Raw genomic sequence first — 9,734 nt, 5'->3', positions numbered from 1 at the left:
ATTCTACACCTCAGTTTTGTCATCTATAAAATGAAAATAACAGTAGTACATTCCTCATAGGGTTGTTGTGAGGATCAAGTAAGTTAATAGGTGTAGAGTGCTTTAAATAGTACTTGGCACATGGTAAATGCTCAATAAATATTAGCTAGTAGTATTATCTTAGTCAGACTTCAGCCTTGTCTCCCGATATGTCCTCACTAACCCAATACTACAGCCACATGTCACCTCACTTAGCTCTCTTCCCTAGGATTCTATTACTACCCCCACCCCCAATTCCATTCCAGTTGAAGTGTTACTTTCTTTTTGTCAGGTCAACTTTTTGAAATCTTCTCCTATTCCCAGATGCAGCCTCTGTTTATATGGCTTTTTTTTTTTTTTTTTTAATATTGTGGTACTTATCCCAATCTGATTTAAATTATATGTAGTTATGGTTCATTCTCTCCCACCAGTTTATGAACTCCTTGAAGGTAGAAACTGTTCCTTATTTGTCCCTAAATATCTAGGGCCTATTAAGCAGTAGGTGTTATATAGACATTTGTTGAATTGACTGATTTAATTTTTAAATTAAATAGATCCTTGTTAGGCAAGATTAGAGTTGGCTTCTTTTTAAAAAAATCTACCTATGGGGGCCGGCCCGGTGGCGCAAGTGGTTAAGTGCGCGCGCTCCGCTGCGGCGGCCCGGGGTTCGCTGGTTCGGATCCCGGGCGCGCACCGACGCACTGCTTGGTAAGCCATGCTGTGGTGGCGTCCCATATAAAGTGGAGGAAGATGGGCACTGATGTTAGCCCAGGGCCGTCTTCCTCAGCGAAAAAAAAAAAAAAAAAAAAAAGAGGAAGATTGGCGGATGTTAGCTCAGGGCTGATCTCCTCACCAAAAAAAAAAAAAATCTACCTATGTACACTTTAATGAATGTAATGAATATTCAATTGTAATTGAATTTCCTAGAATTTAACACTTAGAAATATATGGGAAGTAAGATGCTTGGAATGCAACTGAAGCCTAAAGACTAACACGAAATTAAATCTCTGTGTTGGGGCCGGCCCCATGGCGTAGCGGTTAAGTGCGCGTGCTCCGCTGCTGGTGGCCCGGGTTCGGATCCTGGGCATGCACTGAGGCACCACTTGTCAGGCCATGCTGTGGCGGCGTCCCACATAAAGTGGAGGAAGATGGGCACGGATGTTAGCTCAGGGCCAGTCTTCCTCAGCAAAAAGAGGAGGATTGGCATGGATGTTAGCTCAGGGCCGGTCTTCCTCACACACACAAAAAAACTCTGTGTTTATTTTTATATATAAATATATTTATTTGTACATATATTTTTTTTTTTTTTTTTTTTTTTTTTTTTTGTGAGGAGATCAGCCCTGAGCTAACATCAGCCAATCCTCCTCTTTTTTTGCTGAGGAAGACGGCCCTGGGCTAACATCTGTGCCCATCTTCCTCCACTTTATATGGGACGCCGCCACAGCCTGGCTTACCAAGCAGTGCATCGGTGCGCGCCCGGGATCTGAACCAGCGAACCCCGGGCCGCCGCAGCGGAGCGCGCGCACCCAACCACTTGCGCCACCGGGCCGGCCCCTGTACATATATTTTTAAAAAATAATTTCAAGGTTTGTACTGTATACCACAGATTGAGAGAAGCTTTCTTCTCTTTTTTACGATTGGATGGGACTAATGATGGAACATGATCTACCATCAGGGCCCTTGTGGATTAAACACCCCCCAAGCCGGGTACTTCTGGAAGCCAGTGGTGAGACTGGGAAATGGAACAGCAGATGGAGGCAGGGCATATTATCAGAAAGGTACCTGGTCATCAACGGAGAGAGAAACTGTTGGTGTAAGTCTTCTGTGATTTCTCGCTTCACAAGGGTAAATTCATTCCAGAGAACACATAGAAGTTATTTGTCTAGGGTGTGTTTTGGGGAATAGATGAGTTGGGCGAAGTCTTTATTCCTCAGATCTGAGGAAAAAGATTGGTCCTATGTTTGGGACTTTTTGAGGAGAACAAACAAGTCTAGTGAAGAGCAATGTAAATTCTTTTTCTCTATGTGAAGGGTACAAAAAAGGGTTAAAAACCTAGGATGCGAGAGTAGGTATCATGCCAGAATTAGACAATGATTTATACTCTACATACCAGACAATGTATAAATCATTTCATTTGACAGGTGGTATTTTTATTTCTTCGGCAGACTTAGGGAGCTTTAGACTCATTACAGCTTTGTGAAGTAGTATTACAGTCTGAGCCATTAGATCATTCATTTTGCCTGATTACATCAACTCATTGGGTTATTGGGGAATGAAAGACACTCATCAAAATTGTCATCTTGATTATATAAAGAAAATGAATCAAACTTCTGAGAGTTAGTTTTTACAACCTGTTAAAAATTGACTGGAAGTTAAAAAATTGGTGGCAGCGCAGGAATAATTAGGGAAAAGATTTTTCATTTTAAAAACTATCAGAGGTAAAGGAGTACTAATTTTGGAAGATAAAAATACCAGTTGGAATCCAAGTAGAGTTTTTTAAAAACTGCTTTATTGAGGTATAATTTACATATCATAAAATTCACCTGTTTTAAGTGTACAATTCAATAATTTTTAGTAAATTTACAGAATTATGAAAACATCACCGCAAGCCAGTTTTGGAACATTTTCATTACCTTAAAAAATCTCTAGTGTCCACCATATGCGTGATTCTCAGCTCCCACCCCTAGACCCAGGCAACTACTATTCTGCTTGCCATTTCAATAAATTTGCCTTTTCTGGACAGTTCATGTAAATGAATCATACAATATGTGACCTTTTTTTGTCTGGCTTCTTTCACATAGCATAATGTTTTTGAGGCTCATCCATGTTGAGCATGTATCAGTACTTCGTTCCTTTTTATGGCTGAATGATATTCTATTATATGAATATACAACATTTTGTTTATTCATTCAATTGATGGCCATTTTAACTGTTTCCATTTTGGGCCTATTATGAATAATGCGGCTATGAAAAGATCAGGTTCAAGACTTTGTGTGGATACAGGTTTTCATTTCTCTTGGGGAGATACTTAGGAATAGAATTGCTGAGTGGTGTAGTAAATTTATGTTTAACATTTTTGGAAACTGCCAAATTGTTTTCCAAAGTGGCTGTACCATTTTACATTTCCACAAGCGATGTATGAAGTTCCAATTTTCCACATTCTCCCCAATACTTGTTACTGTTTGTCTTTTTGATTATAGTCATTCTAGTGGGTGTGCAGTTAGTATCTCATTGTGATTTTAATTTGCATTTCCTTGATGACTAATGATGTTGAGCATGTTTTCTTGTAGTTATTAGCCATTCCTATTTCTTTTTTCATGAAATGTCTATTCATATCTTTTGCCCATTTTTAAATTGTTTTGTTTTGTTTTTTGTTTGTTTTTTTTGTGAGGAAGATCAGCCCTGAGCTAACATCCATGCCAATCCTTCTCTTTTTGCCGAGGAAGACCGGCCCTGAGCTAACATCTATTGCCAATCCTCCTCCTGTTTTCCCCTTTTTCACCCCAAAGCCCCAGTAGATAGTTGTATGTCATAGTTGCACATCTTTCTAGTTGCTATATGTGGGACGCAGCCTCAGCATGGCTGGACAAGCGGTGCATTGGTGTGTGCCTGGGATCCGAACCCGGGCCGCCAGTAGCGGAGCGCGCACAATTAACCACCAAGCCATAGGGCCGGCCCCCTGTTTTTTTATTATTGAGTGATAAGAGTTCTTGTTCTGGGCAAGAATTCTTTTCAGATGTATGATTTATAAGTATTTTCTCCTAGTCTGTGTCATGTCTTTCATTTTCTTAATGGTGTCTTTTGAAGCAGAAATTTCTTAAATTTTGGTTAAGTCCAACTTAATAATGTTTTTCTTTTATGGATTGCATTTTTGGTGTCATAGCTAAGAAATCTTTGCCTAACTCAAGATCCTGAAGATTTTTTTCCTATGTTTTCTTCTAAAAGTTTTATATTTTAATTTTTATATTTAGGTTTATACCATTTTTCATTCATTTGTGTGTGTGTTATGAGATAAATGTTTTAATTCATCTCTTTACACTCAGATGTCCAGTTTGACATCAGTAACATTTGTCAAAAAGACTATACTTTTCTCACTAAATTGCCTGGGCACTTTTGTTAAAAATCAGTTGACTGTAAATATAAGGTTTAATTTTTGGACTTTTAATTCTGTTCCACTCGCCTATACGTTTGTCCTTATACCAGTACCACACTGCCTTGATTATTATAGCTTTCTAGTAAGTCTAGAAATTGGGAGCCACCAGCTATGTTCTTAATTTTCAAAATTGTTTTGGTATTCCAAGTCATTTGTAGTTCCATAAAATTTAAATTCAACTTGTCAACTTATGCATAATGATTATTAGGGTTTTGATAGAGATTGCATTGAATCAGATCAGTTTGGGGAGAATTGTAATCTTAACAACATTGAGTTTTTGAATTCATTCTTATTTTCAATATTTTTCGTATTAATTCATTATTTTTTATGCTGTTGTGAATGGAATTGTTTTCTTGATTTCATTTTCAGATTGTGTACTACTATATCGAAATATAGTTGATTTTGCATATTGATATTGTGTCCTGTGACCTTGCTGAACTCACTTACTACTACTAGTAGGTTTTTTGTGGATTTTTGTTTATTGTGCTTGAAGTTCATTGTGCTTCTTGAATGTGTAGATTAATGTTTTTCCTCAAATTTGGGAAGCTTTTGGCCATTTTTTTCTTTAAATGTTTTTTTCTGCCCCTTTCTCTCTTCCCTCCTTCTGGGATTCTCCTTACACATATGTTAGTATGCTTGTTAGTGTCGCACAGGTGTCTGAGGCTGTTCATTTTTCTTCATTCTTTTTCCTTTCTTTTCTTTAAATTGGATAATCTCTGTTGATTTATCTTCAAGGTCACTGATTCTTTTTTCTGCAATCTCAAATCTGCTGTTGAGCCCTTCTAGTGAATTTTCATTTCAGTTATTGTACTTTTCAACTCTGGCATTTCTGTTTGTTTTGTTTTATAATCTCTCTTATTTTTTATTTTTTTAAATTTTTTTAAAGATTTTATTTATTTATTTATTTTCTCCCAAAGCCCCAGTAGGTAGTTGTATGTCATAGCTGCACATCCTTCCAGTTGCTGTATGTGGGACACGGCCTCAGCATGGCCGGAGAAGCGGTGCGTCAGTGGGCGCCTGGGATCCGAACCCGGGCCGCCAGCAGCGGAGCGCGTGCACTTAACCGCTAAGCCACGGGGCCGGCCCTATAATCTCTTTTAATTGATATTCTTTATTGAGTCATTGTTGTCATACTTTTCTTTAATTTTTAAAACTTGTTTGTTTTTTCAGTTCTTTGAACATATTTTAACAGCTGCCTTTGAAATCTTTGTTTCCTAAGTCTAACATTTGGGGCCCCTGAGAGCTAGTTTCTAACTGCATCTTTTTCTGTGTATGGGTCTCACTTTCCTATTTATTTGTATGTCTCATAATTTTTTGTTGAAAACTGAACATTTTAGATCAGGAGCAAACAAAATTTTTCTGTAAAGGACCAGACAGTAAATATTTTAGGCTTTGCAAACCATGTGGTCTCTCTTGTAACTACTTAACTCTGCTGTTGTAGTATGAGCAGACGTAGACAATATGTAAATAAATGAGTATAGATGTCTTCCAATAAAGCTTTATGTAAAAAACCAGGCAAATGGCCATAATTGGGCCATGGGCTGTAGTTTGCCAATCTCTGTTTTAGATTTATATTATACCAACTCTGGATTCTGATCGGCAGCCCCCCTTCGCCTGAGGGTTGTTGCTGCTGCTGTTATTTGTTAGTTTATTTGTGTGGTAACTTGCCTGGACTAATTCTGTAGAGTCTGTCTCCCCTCCAGTGTGTGGCCACTGATATCTCTCCTCAGTTTTTTTTCTCTTAATTCTTGCTTTTATTCTTAAGCCTGACTTCCTAGGGATTGTCAGCATAGCTTAGTGGTCAGCTAATAATTGGCAAGAGACTGTGTTTATATATCTTGAGCCTAGTAAGCCTTCTGCCCTTTGCGGATGGAACTGTGTATGGGTTGGGGAACACATTTAAAGTTCAATCAAGTCTGCCATGACTTTTATTTTCTGTGTGTGCAAAGCCTCACATTCAACCAGTGCCTAACCTTAGACACGTGCAAACTTTCCAGACCACCAAGGATTTGGGAGAGCTTATCAAGGTCCACTATGGCTAACTTGTTCCCTGGATCTCTGTTAAATTTATGTCTGGTCTACTGTTTGCCCCAACCAGCGCTACAGTCTCAACCAGCTGTGATGTTGATTTTTCCAGATTGTTTACCACTTGCTGTCTAAGATCACTTGTGTCCGAGAATACCTTGGTCACCAAATCAAGTCATCACCTTCCAGCAGCAGAGCTGCTGGGTTTCATGGCTTGTCTTGTCCTGACAGGATTACCATATTGGAGCTGGGGGTGGGGGATAGGTAATGAGAACAGGCTCTGATGCCCCAGATTCCTACTTTTCTTACAGAAGTTCAGTAGTTTTTTGTTTTGCTTTTTTTTTTTTATAAATGCTTTTCAATTTGTTGTGTACCTCTGGTCAATTTCCAAAAAAAAAAAGAAAAAATCCTGAAATGATTATTTTGACGATTTTGTATAGTTTTATTGTGGCTTATTGGATAGATGATTTGCCACCCTCTTCACTCTGTCATTCTGGAAATGTCCCCTATGTAGTGTTTTAATGTCCTAAAAATTGACACGATACATCCTGACAGATGCGGCAGCTTTTTAAAAATTAATGTATTGATCTTCCTGTTCTCTTCCAATTTTATATCCCTCCTAACCTCTTAAAACACAACTCTTGACTCTCTTAAGGTTTACTTTTATACATTCTTTTAGGATGAAATTTATATTTATTCCTGTCATCAATGTTTTTTTATTTATTCAATGTTCATTTATTCTTTGTTCTGTATTGATGTTGGATTGATGTTCCATTCCAGGAAGCTCTAACAAGTGGAGTAGGAAGCCAGATTTCCAAGGTTAGAATTACACCGGTTCTAGAGAAAACGTTAGTTATATCTTCTTATCTGTACTCAGTTTACCTGATTAGATGTGTACCTCATTGTAAGAAATAATGGAAATAAATTTTAAAATTTAAGAAATCATAGGGTGATTATATTATTTAAAATATACTGTTTACACTCAACTATTTGCATCTTTCAGTTTTGTGACTTTTTTCCAGTCACACACCATCCCTTTCGCATTTTGTGCAGCGAAGATAAAATGATCTACACACAAAGTTTGTTTATTTTCCCCACGATGCCCAATAGTAACTAAGACAAAAAGATGTCCTGTTTGGGAGCGAGGGAGCAGATTGGGTGGATATTGGAAGTAATGGCTGGTGGTTGTGGAATATGGAGAAGTACTCAAAAGTTGAGGTGGCTCAAAGTGTTATCTGAGGTGCTGTGACTCTAGGATGAAGTGTGGCAGGTAGACAGTTATGCCACCTTCTGTATTATGTTGTTCCTTGGGCCAGAAAAATTTTGCTCCTGTTGTGGACTGGGCAAGATTGGGCATAAGGTGAGTGAGGCAGAGGATGCTTTCAGTGTGAGAAAGGAGGAAGAAAAGATGAGTGATTGGAATTGTACCCAAATAGAACAGGTAGGCTAGTGGAGAGAGGAGGTGCAAAAAGGTTGACTAGGCTTTACGCAAGGCAGAAGATTTCTCTGGCTGACAGTAGGAGTTCTGAGTCAACACCTGGATTGTCACCATCCTTTTTGCAGTTTAAGAAAGTAAAAGTGAGGGGGCCCAGCCCGGTGGTGGCCTAGTGGTTAAGTTTGCGAGCTCTGCATGGGGTGCCCAGGGTTTGCAGGTCTGGATCCTGGGCGCAGACCCACGCACCATTCATCAAGCCATGCTGTGGAGGCATCCCATAAAACAGAGGAAGATGGGCACAGATGTTAGCTCAGGGCCAATCTTCCTCAGCAAAAAGAGAAAGATTGGCAAGGGATGTTGGTTCATGGCTAAGCTTCCTCACACACACAAAAAAGAAAGTAAAAGTGAGATGAGGTCAAAGGATTATTTTAGTAAATATGATAGTAGGATTTTTGGATCCATTATCTGATAGTAGGGACAGAGGGAAATGTACTCGAAAATGTTTCAGACTAATTGGTTTTAGGTCTGGACCTCTAACTAACTTAATCTTTGACTTAATTTTTGTTCTAACATCTCTTTTTATAAGTGCTAGCTTAGCTCAGTGCTAGCATTTATAAAATGAGATGTTAGAACAAAAATTAAGATAATGAATGTAAAATACTTCGAAAATTTCATTACTATATAAATGCAAGAAAATAATTATCATTGTATAATGCTAAAATGTTAAGAGCTGCTGCCAAATGAAAATTTCTCATAAAGCTCCACCAAGATAATGATGAAAATTAATGGAAAGATTTAATTTACCACAAAATTTCAACAAGCAAGTATTGAGTATACACTTGTTGAGCAGCGAGCTTCCTGTGTGTTAAAAGTGAAAGACAGGGGCCGACCCCGTGGCTTAGCGGTTAAGTGCGCGCGCTCTGCTGCTGGCGGCCCGGGTTCGGAACCCCGGATGCGCACCGACACACCGCTTCTCCGGCCATGCTGAGGCCGCGTCCCACATACAGCAACTAGAAGGATGTGCAGCTATGACCTACAACTATCTACTGGGGCTTTGGGGGGAAAATAAATAAATAAAATCTTTAAAAAAAAAAAGTGAAAGACATCACTTAATCGTCATTGATTCATAGGTACCATCATTTAAAAATCCTCTGTGCTCTTTCTGCTTATTGTGTTTATGATGCTAGTTAAACTCAGTATATTTGCTTTGTAAGAAGTCAAAGGAGAATATTTTCCAAAAAAAGATGATAGTCTGTTTATCTAGGCCCTCCAAAAGCATTTCCTGCCAGGCAGTTGACATGTAGCCTTGGCACAATTTCAAGAAACTATTTGCTTCTGTTTACCCTTTCCAGATACAGCATCTCCTAGGAATTGGAATGAGGAATCTCCTTTAACTCTTGTGAATTTTAGAAGCATACTTTATATAACACTTTAGAATCTACTCTTTATACTAGCACAATGAAAATTCTTGTCTTGAAAAGAAAAATGCGTGTGTTTTAGTAATTTGTTAGCAGAAAAGTCAAAGCCTTAAAGTGAGTTAACCCAATAAAATGTACTTAGAATATTCCTTTCCCATAAGATTAAGATAAGTTTCTTCTTCAGAAGACTCAATGAAATTATATGTGAATATATAAAACTTGTTAATTATGGTAAAATTGTTAACATTTTCAAAATCTTTCTTCACTAAGAATCCACCACTGAGTTTCTTTTGAAGAGTTTGCTCTACTTAATTCATTTATAATATTTTTCTTTTTATATAACATTTGAGAAATGTTTTGTGAAGTGAGGTAGATACTCTATTTAAAAAATAAATTACTCAAAATTCTTATTCCTGGGGCCAGCCCAATGGCGTAGTGGTTAAGTTTGCACGCTCTGCTTTGGTGGCCTGGGGTTCACAGGTTTGGAGCCCAGGTGTGGACCTGTGCACTGCTTATCAAGCCATGCTGTGGTTGTGTCCCATATAAAGTACAGGATGACGGGCACAGATGTTAGCCCAGGGTCAATCTTCCTCAGCAAAAAGAGGAGGATTGGCAACGGATGTTAGCTCAGGGCTAATCTTCCTCACACACACATAAAAAAAATTTATTCCTTTTAGGGAGCTAA

This window comes from Diceros bicornis, chromosome 7 (assembly GCF_020826845.1).
Source record: "Diceros bicornis minor isolate mBicDic1 chromosome 7, mDicBic1.mat.cur, whole genome shotgun sequence".
Lineage (NCBI taxonomy): Eukaryota > Metazoa > Chordata > Mammalia > Perissodactyla > Rhinocerotidae > Diceros > Diceros bicornis.
Note: the sequence above shows the minus strand (reverse complement) of the source record.